Source organism: Xenopus laevis, chromosome 5S, assembly GCF_017654675.1.
Source record: "Xenopus laevis strain J_2021 chromosome 5S, Xenopus_laevis_v10.1, whole genome shotgun sequence".
Classification (NCBI taxonomy): Eukaryota; Metazoa; Chordata; class Amphibia; order Anura; family Pipidae; genus Xenopus; species Xenopus laevis.
This window is the reverse complement of record NC_054380.1, coordinates 49,796,150-49,809,251: the sequence shown is the minus strand read 5'-3', so window position 1 is coordinate 49,809,251 and position 13,102 is coordinate 49,796,150.

Here is a 13,102-nt window from a genome sequence, read left to right as displayed (position 1 = left end):
GGATCTCACTATCATTTTAAAAACAGCCAGAAAGAACAGGATGGCAACCAAGCTTCTAACCAAACATAGTAATTTAGTTTTAAAAACGCCCATCGAGTTAAACCTTTTAGTCTACATGAAACCTTTCTAATTGCTATCTGCTCCATGGGAAGGGGGAGCTCCTAAAAGTTAATTTTAGTAATCCTGTATTTTCTTTCTTTCTAAAAAGCAACCCAAGCCCTTTTGAGATTACTCTTTGTCTATGAAGCAATTAGGGGGTATTTAAAATGAGTCCATAGATCTGGGTTACAAGTTTGATGGGGTTTTTAGATTGAAGAAGTCTTTCAAGTGTATAGTCCTCATATATACTAGTGCAGTGCTGTCCAAGTTCTGTGGTACTGAGGGCCAAAATTTTACTGGCCTATGTGGAGGAGGGCCAATAATGGAAGTCAGTGTTGGCCACTCCCCCTTTTAAACCACACCCACTGTAAACCACACCCATATTACCACAAGAACTTTTAAGATCGTATCCACATTAACGGTGGTAGCACACCAAAAAACCAAATGGTTGGTGCTCACTGCAGGGAAATCCCTCATCACTCATATGTGAAAAATTGAAGTCATGTTAAAAACATTCCCTTAAATCCATATGCCTCATCCTCCCCTGCGGATAATACAACAACCCCCCAACACATGATTAAACACCTTAGGGGCCCTTAACAACAATTTCCAAATGCTAACAAACCCCTAACAGGCTTACATCCCAAAGGTAGGGTAGGGCAAGCAGCACTGGGCAAGCAGTGAATGGCACACACAGGGAGGCAGGGCCGGGCCAAGGTATTTTTGCACCCTAGGCAAAAGCTTCAATCAGTGACCCCCCACCCAGTCCTGCATTACCATTTCCCACCTTACCAGTCATATAGCCCCCTGTACCTGTGCCAGCACCTATCATATTGCCTCCATTTGTACCTATGCCAATGGCAGTTAATCCCTCAGATTGCCCCCAGGCCCCAATCTGTACCTGTGCCAGCATAAGACAAAACATCCATCATATTTTTACCCCCAATCTGTACCTATGCCAGCGGCAACCAAAAGAATCCATCATATTGCCCCAATTTGCATCTGTTCCAGCAGTAGCCAAAAATCCATCATATTGCCCTCAAACATCTGTGTACCTGTGCCAGCAGCCACCATATTGCCCCATATACCTGAGCCAGCAGCAGCCAATCCCTTATATTGCCCCCAATCTGTAACTGTGCCAGCATCAGCCAAAAAATACACACTATTGCCTTCATACAGTATATGTACTTGTGCCAGCAGCAGCCAAATATCCATCATATCATTTGTTTACCTGTGCAAGTAGCAGCCAAGCTATTGCCCACAAATATGTACCTGTGCCAGCAGCTGCCAAAAGGGAGCTGGGGAGTGATTGTCTGGAACAGGGGGTTTATAAAGTTGAAAAACTATTAAAGGCCAAGCAAATCAGGGTTTAAAAAAGAAAGAAAGGAAATTCCCTTTAAAAGTGTGCCCCGCCCATGATTGCGCACTAGGTGGGCGCCTACTCTGCCTGCCCCTAGTTCCAGCTCTGCAGGGAGGGAAGGCAGAACAGAGCAGGAGACAAGTAAAGCTATCATTCTTATATGTACTACATACAGTGACACAGTGCTGGTGCCCCATTAGCATTTTGAATAAGGTGTGAACAGGTGAACAATGTGGGCAGTTTCAGTCTGGGTCTCAGGTGTGAACAGTACAGGCCTTTAGTATATAAACACTAGAGGTGTCACAATTGTGAACAGTACAGGGGGATCACATGTGTGATACAGGGGATTAGAGTCTGAATTTGAGGTTTAAACAATGCAGGGTGCAGTTTATCTCTACAGTGATACCTTTTAAATTTTACATATGGTAAAAAGACACAGCATCTGGGGGGCCAAAAAAAGGGGGGGGGGTCGCGGGCCGCCAGTTGGACAGCCCTGTACTAGTGGTAAGGTTCAAATTGTTTTCAGAATACATCTCACAGTTGGAAGTGTGTCCTTAGGCTGTGGGGTGTATTTTTGTCCTAATGAGCAGTATGATGCAGAAGTGTCATTAATTAAAACATATTTGAATTTTTGATGCCCCTCTGTAGCTACATCTGAAACATAGGGAGGTGGACAAGGTAGATTAAATAAGCAGTTCTCCAGAGGGTGGAGGGTCAGGGTAGAAGAGAGGGGTGTCTTGTGCAGGACTGATATTTCCCACAACATATCTGTTGAGGGCTTGCAGAAAGCATTTTGCATGGATTCTTTGCCTCTAAGAATGAGGCCTGAAGTTGTATGTTAGGATTTCCAACATTTATACACACTGGTGTGTATATGGTGGTTACCTTTGTGATAAAAGTAAAGTTTACTTAGAACTTTCACTCATGAATAAGAAATCACTTCTTGTTCAGATATGCATTCTTTTTTTTGTTGCAATGTTACTATTCACTAATACTTATCAATGAATTAGACACTTTGTAGGATGTCCTGTCACTGAAATTCTTACCCAGTATTTACATGGGTTAATTTAACAAGCTCAAGAAAAAAAACAGAATAGGATACAGGTGTGCATTTTTAGCACATTGTGTTATTCATTATCCTACCATATGAAAGCTTCTGTTCTCAAAATACTTTTAGAACAATTTTATTTATTTATTTATTTATTGTATAAATATTTTCAACAGCAAATACAACAAAACAGTTGTCAGTACAGGTATGTACACAAAAATATTTTATTAACAAAACACATTCTAAACCTCTCCAGTAATAAGTCTATCCTGCTCTAAGGTCTTTATTTGTAATGTTTTAGAAGAAAATTCTTTATTTTCCAGCCTTGTACTCCTTCAAAATAGGGTAATCTGGTGCATTCTCTCTTAAGAAGTTGACATACGCTCCCATCTCACCTAGTCTTTCAACCTGCTGAGATGTTGCATTTTGTGCAGTGAATGGAGCTGATTCTGGGGGAGTGTCTGACTCTGAGGGAGGAGGGGACGAATGGGTCCTGCCTTTGAAAGATGTATAGCTGAATTGAACATGAAGAGCTGGAAGATAAAGAGTATGCATGTTGAGTTCAGGTCATGAAAACATAGCAATGGAGCATTGAAAAGCAGCAATGGAGCATTGGAGACTGGAGACTGAATGTATCCACTTTTTAACAGATAAAGGGCAACCCATCACTGTCCAAACACTCAACCTTACAAAACCTGAAATATAATATCTACAGATAAAACAAACATCTCAACATTTAGATTGTTAGCTCTATTGAATGGGGCTAGCTTTGACACCTGTTTAGGTCAATATTTTGTATGTAAACTATATGTACCCTCTTTTAGCGAAGCAGAATATGTTGGTACCAGTGATGTAACTGTAACGACAGGGCCTGCTTCCTATGTAGTTACGCCCCTGGTTGGTACATGTCAATAACAGCTTTATAACGGAGTTGCAGGTAAGCTAGGGCTCTTACACCACATGATTCTTTCTTACTGACTAAACCTAATCCGCTAAATACTAAAAAAAAAAAATTAAAATCAAATGTGCTCTTTCGCCAAAATTGCTCCAGGTTATTCATGTTAGTGTCATGATTCTTACAACTTACAAATTGTAGGACAGTTTTGTTTTTGTTCATGAGCCACTCCAGTTGTATTTGTAAGTATTGTCTTGCTAAAAGATTAGTTTTCACAAAAATATAATTTATTATCAATTTATTTATTAGACTTATACAGGATCTTCAGGGATTTTTTATAGTATTCATTTTGCTTTATGATTTAACAAGATTTCCAGTACCTGGTGAAGACATTCTAGGTGCAAAATAAACACAAAAATATCTCCAATCTTTTGGTCCTTTTTACACACACTGTTAAATTTCTGTCAGCCTACTACTCAAACAAAGAAGCAAGATTAATTTTGAGGAGGAAACTTGAGAATCAGTACAACTTGATTTAATTAAAGTATTTAATTAGGATCATTTTATAGCTTAAGCAGTTCAGCTTTAATTAAAATTAAGAATTTACCAATTAAAAAAATGCTTCATTTGTCTGAATAATTCAGTCTTCCATTGATAATTTGCTTATTTTTCCAAATTTGATTTGATTTTGAAACATAGTCTGTCACATACCTTGCAGAATTGACACTGATACTGATAACTAACGATTGCTCTGAATTCATTGCATTCAAATAAAATAGAAAATATAATAATCAGATCAAAAAACCATCTTTTATCTCAAACTAAGCCAAGCTTAACACTATAAGGGATCATTTACAACTCAATTGGAGTGAACAGAGTGCAGTTTCAAGAGCAACCGCCATGTTTTTTCTCCACAATGCAGTTTTTTCCCCAGAATTCCAGCATCATTGCAGTCATGAGGGGGAGTTGCACCCAGTGCGGAAGAGTCTGCACAATTGCACTTTAACACAAATTGGACACAAATTAAGTGGATCATTTTAAAGTCCTGTAGGGAATTTGTGCAAACTCCTTGCTCTTATCCTTTGCAAGGGCAGAACCACAGAGCCTGTGTCTGTGTGCTGTAAGCTGTTACCTAGCAACCAGCTGTTCAGTGATTTCAGTGCAACAGGAAGTGACACAGCAGCTAGTGAGTGGCTGGCAGGAAGAGGAAGTCACAGATACTGGCAAAAGAAGAGAGCCGCATGGTGGACAGAGAAAGATATGAGAGAGCTGCTGGCGGGCCCAGACAGCTGAGAGGCTGCACCACAAGCATTCATTTGGATCAGGCTGGCACAGGGAAGCCATATACTGTGCCTGGAAAGACAGAGAGTGTGAAAGGAATACAGACTGGAGGAACAACCAGCAGAAGATTCCTATCTGGTAGTTGCACTGTATGCTGGACTCGCCTGAAGAGAGCTCTAAAGTAAAGTATCCAAAGAGGATTTGTGAGTATCCTGTTTAAAGGGACAGTACCCTAAAGAGCGCTGAAGATAAACAGACTGTTTATTAAAGGACATTAAAGGACTTTGCCTTTTTAATTAGCTAGACAGCTTTGCGCTAGCAAATTAGTTAGTGAGGCCCTATTGCCACCAGTTAAGAGTACTGCCTGTATTGGGTGCCCATTTATTTTAGATAAACAGTTATTCAGTTTAACCAATACTGTGTGTGTTATTACTGTATTCATAGTGGGGTCACCCGTAGGTGCATTCCCGGATCCCACTAGGTCGAGGCACTACGCTAGTAAGTACCAGGTACCCAGTCTCTCCCAATACCACTGTGGAGTGGCTCAGGTTTGTCCCGTGTTATCAGGTAAGCGCCACACGTGGAGTGTAACACCAACAAAGGGGTGTCGAAAGTAATGCACATTTCAAAAGTAAAAGTAGTAACCTCCGCTGTATGCTGGCAAATGCACGGAGTTTGTCAGGTAAAATGGGAGACCTAGAATTAATTGCATGCTCTAAAAATTATGATATAATTGGTATCACTGAGACCTGGTGGGATGAAACATGTGACTGGATTGTGAATTTAAATGGTTACACCCTTTTTAGGAGGGACAGAGGGATTAAAAAGGGTGGAGGAGTGTGTTTGTATTTAAAGCCTGAATTAAAGCCATGCGCTAAAGAAATAAAAATAGCTGGCACTGGTGAGGGTGTAGAATCACTCTGGGTAGAGATTTTGACTGGGCAAAAGGTAACAAAAAGAATTATCATTGGTGTATGCTATAAACCACCTCGTATAAGTGTCGAGTATACCAGCTACTCTTGCAGATACAAGCGGCTTCACAGCTGGGTCAAGTTGTTGCTATGGGTGACTTCAATTATCCAGACATTGACTGGGGTAATGGGGTTGCTAAGACAGAAAAAGCTAGTAGGTTTGTAAATATGCTGAATGACAACTTTTTATTCCAGCTCGTTCAAGAACCTACTAGGAATAACTCTCTTTTGGACCTTGTAATAACTAACAATACTGAACTCATCTCTAACATTTGTGTGGGTGAGCATTTAGGGAATAGTGATCATAACATGGTCTCCTTTGAGATTCTGTTGCAGAAGCAATTCTATAAGGGAGTAACTAAAACACTAAGTTTCAGACGTGCAAACTTTGACAGTATAAGGGCATCTCTGCAACATATTAAGTGGGAAATGCTTTTCACAGGGTTAAACACAAAACAAAAATGGGAAGTCTTTAAAATGCTGCTTAATAAATATACTTGTCAGTATATTCCACTTGTAAGCAAGGAACGTCGTTGCAAAGCAAAACCTTTTTGGTTCAATAGAAGCGTTGGTGTTGAGGTGGGTAAGAAAAGACGTGCTTTTAAGGCTTTCAAGTTAGCTGGTACAGCTGAAACATTTATAAGGTACAAGCAGTGTCGGACTGGCCCGGCGGGACACCGGGAAAAAACCCGGTGGGCCCCGACCCTCGTGGGCCCCCGCCGGGCCAGGCCCCCTCGACCGATATCTTGTTTTTTGAAATAAAAAAAAAATCTTCGTCGATGCACAGTGTGCGCATGCGTGCAGACGCAGCGCCGTGCGCGCATGCACACAGAGGGTGCCACCGTGTGCGCATGCACACTGAAGGGCGCCGCACGGCGCGTTGCAGCAGGGGGACGGGGGCCTGTAGGGGGGCCCTGGACTGGAGTCCCGGTGGGCCCCGGGCCCCCCAGTCCGACCCTGGGTACAAGGAGGCCAATAAATCATGCAAAGAAGCTATAAGGCAAGCTAAAATTGCTATAGAAAAGGATATTGCTGCAAGCAGTAAAAAAAATCCAAAATTATTTTTTAAATATGTTAATAGTAAAAAAATGAAGCAGGAAGGGGTGGGACCCTTACTATCAGAGGGGGGTCAGCTGGTTGATGAAAACAAAATAAAAGCGCAGATTCTGAACTCATATTTTTCATCTGTCTACACAAATGAGGAACCAGTAAGTGAAGGTTTCCTTCTTAACAGTCCCAATTCTAGTAATACAACTAATGATGCATGGTTCACACATGAAGAAATTCAAAGGAGACTTGAACATGTTAAGATTAACAAAGGTCCAGGGCCAGATGGTATTCATCCCAGGGTAATTAGCGAGCTTAGCTCTGTGATTGCCAAACCTCTTTACTTAATTTTTCAGGATTCATTGAGATCTGGCATAGTGCCGAGAGACTGGCGAATTGCTAATGTGGTGCCTCTATTCAAAAAAGGAACCCGTTCTCAGCCTCCAAACTATAGGCCAGTTAGTCTGACGTCAGTGGTAGGAAAGCTTTTCGAAGGGTTAATAAAGGATAAGATACTGGACTTCATAGCAAATCATAATACTATGAGTTTGTGCCAGCATGGTTTTATGCGTAATAGATCTTGCCAGACTAACTTAATTTCTTTTTACGAGAATGTAAGTAGAGACCTCGATTCTGGGATGGCAGTGGATGTGATTTACTTAGACTTTGCTAAAGCATTTGATACAGTGCCACACAAAAGGTTACTGGTTAAATTAAGGAATGTTGGCCTGGAACATAGTATTTGTACCTGGATAGAGAACTGGCTAAAAGATAGACTACAAAGAGTGGTGGTAAATGGAACATTTTCTAATTGGACCAGTGTTGTTAGTGGAGTACCGCAGGGCTCTGTACTAGGTCCCTTGCTTTTCAACTTGTTTATTAATGACCTGGAGGTGGGCATTGTGAGGTTCAATGTTGATAAATGCAAGGTTATGCACTTTGGCAAAAATAATATAAATGCAAGTTATACACTAAATGGCAATGTGTTGGGAGTTTCCTTAAATGAAAAGGATCTAGGGGTCTTTGTAGATAACACGTTGTCTAATTCTGGGCAGTGTCATTCTGTGGCTACTAAAGCAAATAAAGTTCTGTCTTGCATAAAAAAGGGCATTAACTCAAGGGATGAAAACATAATTATGCCTCTTTATAGGTCCCTGGTAAGGCCTCATCTGGAGTATGCAGTTCAGTTTTGGACTCCAGTCCTTAAGAGGGATATAAATGAGCTGGAGAGAGTGCAGAGACGTGCAACTAAATTGGTTAGAGGGACGGAAGACTTAAATTATGAGGGTAGACTGTCAAGGTTGGGGTTGTTTTCTCTGGAAAAAAGGCGCTTGCGAGGGGACATGATTACACTTTACAAGTACATTAGAGGACAGTATAGACAAATGGCAGGGGACCTTTTTACCCATAAAGAGGATCACCGTACCAGAGGCCACCCCTTTAGACTAGAAGAAAAGAACTTTCATTTGAAGCAACGTAGAGGGTTCTTCACAGTCAGGACAGTGAGGTTGTGGAATGCACTGCCGGGTGATGTTGTGATGGCTGATTCAGTTAATGCCTTTAAGAATGGCTTGGATGATTTTTTGGACAGACATAATATCAAAGGCTATTGTGATACTAAACTCTATAGTTAGTATAGGTATGGGTATAGAGAATTTTAATTAAAAGTAGGGAGGGGTGTGTGTATGGATGCTGGGTTTTCATTTGGAGGGGTTGAACTTGATGGACTTTGTCTTTTTTCAACCCAATTTAACTATGTAACTATGTAACTATGTAACTATGAAAGGGTTAAAGTCCCATTTAGCGTAATTTACAGAATTCAAATATGTATGCAAGTTACATGTTCCCCTAGTGCAACTGCATTGCTGCGATTAACACAGGGAACTATTGGAACTCTGAAGCTACCATCAGGCTTGGAGACTAAGATAGATCCAGGGTTCTGCCAGCTTCATTAGGTGCAACTGTGCTCGATTCAGGACAGACGGCAGAAAGGACTGAGTTAGTGATGTGTGGACCAGCCCGATACCCGCTGGTCGGGGCAGGTTCGGAACAACCTCATACCCCTCTTCACCAGCTTCCGACTCTCGGGTACCGGTTTTATAGCCCTGCGCCTGCTCACCTGCCCCTTTTGTGACGTCATCAGAGGGTTGGGACGGCGAGGGTCTATTAAAGGAACCCGGGTGGGCGCAGGTGAAGGGAGGGCGGATATCTGGCGGGTGGAGGTCGGGAAAAACCAGACCCGCACATTACTGAGTGGCTACAAGTCCAACTATATGGTAGTTCAAAGGACTCCCTTTTGAGGCAAGTACCTTTAACATATGGGATTTTTTTGGCAGTACTCACTATGGGCAAATTAGTAGCACCGCAACTGCTTTAGCAGAGGTTAATGAGGCATTTAGTGTTGTCTTAACTCATCTTATTTTTTACATCTGTGTGGTATGTAGTGTAAAAATTCATAGATGAGATGAGCACCAAATGTTGACTAAAACTAACGTGTTAATGTTATGCTTTACAAAATGAAACATTTTTTATAAACTAATTGCAGAAAGACTTTCACCAGCTCCCATCTGATATAAAGTCAGCAATTTGGGGCAAGCCATATAAATATGAATTACATATTTTAGAAATCCATATTTCTTTTTTTAAACCAGAACTAATTCTGGGTATATCTTACCATACCATTTTGTTTTGTAAAGTAGAACATTATCTTTCAGTGAGAGTGAAAGATAAAGCAATAATTAGAACAATACAATACAGAAATCGAGAGTAATGGAGAGTGAGGGTTTTCAAATGAAAAAAGATATTTAAAAAAAAAAAAGCAAAATAGAATAAAATATTTAACAACCGCATGCTTGCTCTCTATTTTTTAACTGTGCAAATTGCAATAGATTGTTATTATTTCACTACAATGGAATGATACAGAGCTCAGTGCCAGATTTTACAACTCCTTTTCTTTAAAGAGGCATCTGAATGTTTAGCCAAGAGATCTGATTGGCTTATAGTTCTCATCTGCTTTTAATAATACAGCCCTAAATATAACTCATGCAGAATAAATGTTTTGAAGGACTTTTGTTCCCCTAGTGTGTCTGATGCATAGATCCTGAGCTAGAAAAATAAAAATAATGCTGCATTTGTAAAAAGTGACATAGTATTATCATATGATAAACCTTCAACTAAAACAGGGAGGAATATATAAAATGTGCTGTTTATCCTTTTGGTTAAGATTTCCAAGTACAGGTGTGGGTTCCGTTATCTGGAAACCCGTTATCCAGAAATCTCTGAATTATGGAAAGGCCATCTCCCATAGACTCCATTATAATCAAATAATCAAATTTTTAAAAATGATTTCCTTTCTCTCTGTAATAATAAAACAGTAGCTTGTACTTGATCCCAACTAAGATGTAATTAATCCTTATTAGAAGCAAAACCATCCTATTGGGTTTATTTAATGTTTATACAATCTATAGTAGACTTAAGGTATGAAGATCCAAATTACAGAAAGATCCATTATCCGGAATACCCCAGGTGCTATATGTTCAAGATTCTAATATTCCAACAGAAAATTATGTGGAACAGGTTTCCAGTCTGCCTATTCCCCCCCACCACCACAGCACTTCAATTTGAAGGCGAGAGTAGCAAGTAGAACTAGGCTATAGTAGATTTACTATGTGCTCCACTCCACTTTTTCAAGCCCATTGGTTCTTTTCCAATCTAAAAAAAAGGGCGAGGGGTCTAAAACCTGTAGTGATACAAGCTGTTTACTGCACCATAGTTCTTAATTTTTCCCTAGTTACTGTTCTACTAGATTGTAAGCTTGCTTGGGCAGCCCTCTTTACCTCTTGTATTGGTTATTAGTTGTTTATGTGTCAAATAAAAAATAAATTTTTCTTGTTACTTTCTAAAAACTCGCTTTTGGATTGTGTAGAGGTATAATTACCAAAACAGTGTTCTTCTTAGATAAGATAGCAGTAAAATCCTCACACTCTCCAACTGTTTACAAGAATTAATTTAAATAAATAAAATATTAAAGTGCAACTGGTGATTAATCAATTAATTCAAGTAAGATTGAACTACTGCTCAAGTAAATTAATAATAAGAATTGATTCATTAAAGTGCCTGTGCTCAATAAATATAAAATTGAAAGTATTTATTAACTTACAATAACAATTGCCAGAAATTCATTTAAATTAAGATCAGAAAAGGAAAATAGTATTTTATTTATTTAAATTAATTATTGGAAACAGTTGGAGAGTGTGGGGATTTACTGCTATCTTATCTAAGAAGTAGTTGTTTTTGTGTGTAAATCTGTGTGTTCAATGTAAACCCTCACCTATTGTACAGTGCTGCAGAATATTTTTGTGCTTTGTATTTGTATATAAAAATAATAATAACAGGAAAAACATATAATAGGCTACGTTATTTTTGTCAAATGGTCAGGATACCACATATTTATTAAACTGTGTAGCTAGGTAATAAGTTTCACCTATGGATTGCAATTAATTCCATGAAGTATGTGGCATCTTCACAACACTCTGCCAATATGGTCAGCTAAGTGGCAGATGATAGTCAACATTGAAAAATGCAAAGTCATGCACCAGGTTGTAAAAAAATTGCAAGCCACCCGGATACCAGGAAAAGTCCCGGTGGGCCCAGGTGACAGTGGGCACTCTTGCTTCTAACCATTTGGCCTATTTTATGGTCATTCCCCCATTCCCTTTATGGGAAAAGCTTAATAAACGAAGAATAGACTATAGTAAATATATAATAAAAGACTAGGAGAATAAAGAGGTTGAGTAAGGAGAGAAGGAATAATAATTTGTAAAGTGGGCTCACGGTCTAAGGTTTTCTGGTGGGCCCCTAATATTCTAGTCCGACACTGCATAGATTCACCTATCTAGATTATTAGTGCAGTTTTGGTCTAAAGTGGTCAGGATATTATTGAATTGAAGAGAGTCCAAAGAAGGGCAACAAGCTGGTAATGGATATGGAAAGTCTCAAAGAATGACTGTGGAATTGTGATTATGTAGGAGAAGAGGCACTTAAGTGGGGAATAAATAACTGTGTAAAGGATATATTAGGGGTCAATATAATATAGGTTATAGGTCTTTATTTACCAGTATGTACTTCCAGCAGACACAAGGGCATCCATTCCAATTAGAAGAAACCATCGTCCATCTTAATATTCAAACGTTTTCTTATTATTTTAAAGTGAGAGCTGTGAAATCGTGGAAATCGCTCCCTGAAGTACCTGTAGTTGTACTGATACATTAGTCATAAAGGGGTAAGATGGCCTTTCAGAAAGTAAAAGTAGACAGAATTAATTAGAATAGCTATTAGTGCAAAGTTGATCCCCAAGAGTTTATTCCATCTCTGAGGCAAATTGGAGAGGTGTTTTTTTACTTTTCTCAGGCCTTGAGATGCAGGTTTTATTTAGACATAAAAGTTTGGAATTGATGGACAAATGTCTTTTTTTCAGCCTAATTTAACCTATGGTATTATGATTCATTACTGATGAATCATTGAATCATTGAAACCAACCATATTCCTTGACCACCATTTTATGGTAGTAGGAATTAACCCTTAATGCTGGATGAATTTATTTGAACATGAAATTTATTATATTATATACCTTTCTTAAGGCTCTATTATCTATTACAATACATATATTTATATTATAATTGTCTGCTAAATTTGTCTCTATAAAGAATTAAAAAAGAAGCAAGTCATTTTTCCTGTAAAATAATTGGAAACAGATTTCAGCACATTAAAAACAGGGGAACAAAAACTTGAAAAGAAAGGAACAAACACACATTTGTAGATAAAGAGCTACTGGCCTTAAATAATTTACGAACATCACCACCAAGTGAACTTCTGCAGCAAGAAATATTTGTTTTATTTACAAAGCCAGACAAACCTTTATATGCATTTACAAGTACTTCCAGCATATTAGACATCAGTCTTCACAGTTCATCATCAGTTCATCAGCTAAAGTGTAAGTTCACCTGAAAATAACATTTTAAGGCAGTGGTTTATAAACTTTTAAGCTGTATTGAGGGTGCAGTTTAAATAGCTATTAGCATAAGAAAGATGTGATTCCTTATATGGCATTCTGCATGTATTTAAATCACTATAGCAGAATGGTCGCAATTACAATATTATGTGTATTTCTAAGATTGGTATGATTTAAGTTTGGAAAGCAAAAATTTGCTGTAAAAGAGGAGTCAACACACAAAGGGCAAATTAAATCTTTGTTTTATTTGGAGTTACTTAAAGACAGACTGCTATTGACCTTTGCTCTTTTGCTTTGTTTTTAATTCTTATCATTTTTGTAGCTCTTCATTTTGCCTTTACAACTGACTCTCTAGGCAGTTGTTTGAATTTAAAATATATATATATATATA